Source organism: Lutra lutra, chromosome X (genome assembly GCF_902655055.1).
Source record: "Lutra lutra chromosome X, mLutLut1.2, whole genome shotgun sequence".
Lineage (NCBI taxonomy): Eukaryota > Metazoa > Chordata > Mammalia > Carnivora > Mustelidae > Lutra > Lutra lutra.
The window spans coordinates 17,368,671-17,373,398 of record NC_062296.1 but is presented as its reverse complement, the minus strand read 5'-3'; the positions used below and the strand labels follow the sequence as shown (position 1 = coordinate 17,373,398).

The following is a 4,728-nucleotide window of genomic DNA, read 5'->3' as shown; positions in this document are numbered from 1 at the left end:
TTCAAGTATCTGGTGGGACAAAAGTACGGAATATTCACCATGGGACAGAAGGGGTCTTAAAGAAGATATCCTGGCTTGAATTTTCTAGAAAGGCACCTGCTGAAGAGGTATACATACTAGGACAAGGTGATTCTAACCATCACAATTTAGGTGGGGTGTGCAGCCAGCCAGAGTTGGAAGCTGAGGGGAAGAAGAGCAAGCAAAGAATAATGGTATCTGGGCGGAAACTGAGACAATGAAAGAGAAAGCTGGTAGGGAAGAGAGAAGTTTTGAGTTTGAGTTGAGACATCATTTTTGATATTTAGTATCCTAATGATTATTTCATTTGGTTAAAAGATATCTCTGCAAAATTCTTTGTATATATTTAGTATTTCCAAAATATTTTAGAGGACTTGGCAGTATTTTCATTGAGCCTGGGATGCTTCACTAAAATGAAGAACAGAAAGCCTAAATTCTTTTTTTTTTTTTTTTAAGATTTTACTTTTAGGGCGCCTGGATGGCTCAGTCGGTTAAGTGTCTGCCCTCAGCCCAGGTCATGACCCCAGGGTACTGGAATTGAGCCCCAAATTGGGACCCCACTCAGCAGAGAGCCTGTTTCTCCCTCTTCCTCTGCCTGGTGCTCCCCATGCTTGTTCATTCTCTCTGTCTCTGTCTGTCTCTGTCTGTCTCTGTCTGTCTCTCTCCCTCTTAGCCAAATAAATAAATACAATCTTAGAAAAAAGATTTTATTTTTATGTAATCTCTATACCCAACATGGGGCTCAAACTTACAACCCCAAGATCAAGAGTCGCATGCTTTACTGACTGAGCCAGCTGGCACCCCCCAGAAAGCCTAAATTCTAATACCAATTCCATCGTTATGTTGTATGGGACCTTAGCTACTTTGTGCCTCAGTTTCCTCACTATAAAATGCAGATAATAGCTTCTCTCCTCATCTCACATGGTTTTGTGATGATGAAAGAGAATACCAGACAATTTATGTTAAATTTCTTTGACAAGAGTAAGTTTAAGATTTATTCCAAATCTATTTCTCAGTTAGTACATACCACTAATCTAGCAGAGATAGGGCAGGAGTGAATGAAGCTCCAGTTAGTAATCCAAGACAGAAATCTAGCAATGCCCAATAACTATAAGAAAATGACCAATGTAAGTTATGACCAGGGCTCACCTGGAACAGAGTGCTCGTGGGGGTGGGAGGACGCATCTGGAACTTTTGCTCTGGAACATTAAGAAATGACAGGACCTAAGGGGTAGAGATGTTGCATTTTAGAACATTGGATAAGTTAAAACCAAAATGTAACAACGTCCCTCATTTCTCACTTCAAAGTATAGACTGAAACTCGTGGGTTTATTTGACTCTGCTAAAAGAATCTCATCTCCAGTCAGAGGAAGCAGCTCCCAACCTCCCACCACTGCTCACCCGAAATGCAAAGTCACTGTAGAAGATCCCAAAAGACTTGCAGGAATTTGTTAGTTTATATGTTACTAGAAACTTGGGATGCTGTAGTAAGGATGATAGAGTTTGCCCATATGTCTGGTAGCTAGAGCATTAGGATATACTTCTATTATCTTACTGATCTGATTAGCACAAATCTAGACTAAATCCTGAAACCCTAGAAATCCCTCAGCATGATGCAAAGGAAAGAATTCAAGGACTTAGCCAGGGAAATATACTAGTGTAAATTTATCGGGAGAGACTTGCCTGCTCACTCTCTAATTATATCCTCTGAAAGGCCAGATGACTATATCTTCACTAAAAACTTGAGACAAATTACTGAGTTAAGCCCAAATATCTTTTTGTTTTGTTGAAAAGAATGTGAAACTTTCAGAAGGGTTATAATAACACAAAAAATACTCATATACCCTTTAACCAAATACATCTATTGTTAACATTTTACCTTATTTGAGGGACGCCTGGGTGGCTCAGTGGGTTAAGCCTCTGCCTTCTGCTCAGGTCATGATCTCAGGGGTCCTGGGATCCAGCCCCGCATCGGGCTCTCTGCTCAGCAGGGAGCCTGCTTTCCCTTCTCTCTCTGCCGCCTCTCTGTCTACTTGTGATCTCTCTCTCTGTCAAATAAATAAATAAATCTTAAAAATTTAAAAAAAAAAGAAAACTCACTTTAAAAAAAAACCATTTTGCCTTATTTGCTTTAGCATTTGTGTGGGGCTCTTTATATACGTGTGTCTATATCTAATATACACAGAATACTTTCTGAACTTTTTCAAAACAAGTTGCCTATATCGTGGTCCTTTACCCCTAAATATTTCAAGGTGTATTTTCTCAGAACAGGAATATTCTCTTAGGCAACCCCAGTAAAGGTATGAACTTCACTGAGTTTAACATGAATACAGGGGCTCCGGCGGTTACCCATACTGAGGTGAGTGTGCAGGAATCGCCCCGTGTGGCCCACGGTGGCCCAGGATTCTGTTAGTGGGCAAGGGCCTGGAGAACATGCCAAAGGTGTCATGCCTGCCACTCGGCTCCATTACCGATGCACTGCACGAGTTCATCTACTACAGGAAGCAATATGACCCACACAGGCACCCTTACTGCCCAGTCCCATCCTGAAAACCACCGGCTTCTGTCTACCGGTCCAATGCCCACCCTCAGGGCGTCCGCGGAGCCTGACCCCTCTCCACCCAGCTGCGGAGGCACGGCGACCACAGCTCTCAACGCGCAGGCGCACGCATCGATGTGGACGTGCGGAGCTGAGCCGCGGCTGCGTGCTTCCGGCTGCGGCGCTTCTCTGAGCAGTACCAGAAGTCCTTGCGGCAGGCGGCCGGCGCCAGGCTCCCGGTCCTGCCGTTGGCCATGGCCTTTGTGTCCCAGGACGTCATCCGGCAATTCGTGGAGATGGGGCCCAAGGTGCTGGCCGTGCAGACCATTGCCCCCATGTTCCTTGCTGCGCACAATGAGGTCCTGCTCTCCATTTACACGCAGGCGCAGGCCAGCTCCGCTTCCCAGGGCTCTGCCTCTGTTGCCAAATTACCGCTCCACCCAACCATGGCCAACAGCTTCCGGATGGTCGTGAGCGGAGTCCACAGCAAGGCTGCGAGAGACTGGTGGCTGTTGTGGCTGGGTGGAGAGGACCTTACCACCATCATCGTCATGGCTCACTACGATGCCTTCAGAGTGGCCTCTTGGCTGTCGCATGGCATGGACTCAAACGAGAGCGGCATCTCTGTATTGCTAGGGCTCACCCATCACTTCTCCAAGCTCTACACCAACAAGCGCACCCACGCAGTGTACAATCTTCTGTTCTTTGCTTGTGGAGGGACAAGTTCGACTACCAGGGAACCAAACACTGATTGGAAGACAACCTGGACCACACAGATTCCAGCATACGCCAGTACACCGTGGCCTTTGTCCTCTGCCTTCGTCCTCTGACACCGTGGGCCAAGCGGACAGCCTTTATCTTCATACGTCCCAGCCACCTTGCAAGGAGATGCTGCAACTTGCCTTCCTGCAGAGCTGGAGACAGTGGCGGCCAGTTCCTGGAGCTGCTGTTCTCCGTGGTGAACAAGATCAGCCTCACTGAGAACATCCTGGCCTGGGAGCATGAGTGCTTCACCATACTCTGGCTGTCTGCCTTCACCCTGGCCCACATGGGGAGCCCTCCCCCCCACCCCACCCCACCCCACCCCACCCCAACCCCGTTAACCCGTGACAGCCAGGGCAGTAGCAGCATGGACATGAGATCTCAGGTCTGTTCTAAAACTCTGACCAACAACTTGAGGCTCAATGCAGAAGCCCTGGCCCGAGTCATTTATAACCAGCCGGTGCAGGGAACCCCTGAGACATGCTGGTCTTCCTAGAGCAGATGACCCAGCAGAAACAGCTGGACTTGGCAATGGGATGGCTCACCAGCCAGCCCCAAGCCACCCAGCTGGTGGACAAATACTGCACGTTCCTCGGCATGCAAGAACACTACCTGAGTCACTACCAGAAGGAGGGGAAGCAGCACCACATCACAGCTGATAAACGAGACCCTGAGTTTGTCTTCCATGACCACCTGAAGCAGGTTATAAGAGCCTACACGGTCAAGCCAGCCGTTTTCTCCTTGCTCCTGGCCATCTGCATTGGTGCCTACTTCGGGGCGACCTACACAGCAGTCCAGGTGAGCAAGCAGGAGCTTAGGTGGGAGGCAAGGCCTCTGTGGGAGGGCCACCCTGGCCAGGTGAGTCCTCGGCATCCCCCTTCTCCCATCCTGCCTAGAAGCAGGGGACCCTGCAGGTGGCCCTCAGGCCTTCCTTGAGGCAGGGTTTGCACCTGACCTCACTCAAACCCTCCTACTGCCTCTGGCACTTCAGCATCCTGTACAAAACAGTTCAGGGACTGCTCCCGAATGCCGTGCTGTGGCCACCCACCAGCGCAGGGAGCTTTGCACCTGCCACCCCTCCCTGCTCCACAACCGGCAAGAAGGCAGGGCTTCACCCCTTGCTGAGAGGCCCCAACCTGGAACACAGAGCTTTTGTGTGTTGCTCCTGAGGACTTGGGGAGTCTTTCTCCTTTTTGTCCTTTGCACTCCCTTGGAGGAGCATTTAGGTGGAAGTCCCAGGGCCAGGCCATGGTCTTGGGAACGAGCCTGCCATTGAGCCCCGAGCCCTGGAGGTGACCCCATGGTCCTCGGGGCTTGTGAGCAGAGATGACAGAGGAAATGTGCAGCCTCAGCGTCCCAACTCCTACCCTCAACACTGACCAGGGACTCCCAGCTCTGTGTCTGTCCTC

The 4,728-nt window shown here is 49.6% G+C and overlaps 1 pseudogene; it reads left to right on the top strand.

Annotated features, from left to right (window-relative positions):
• The first annotated feature begins 2,341 nt into the window (after positions 1–2,341).
• Positions 2,342–4,488, top strand: LOC125091425 (nicalin-like; annotated as a pseudogene).
• Positions 4,489–4,728: the final 240 nt, after the last annotated feature.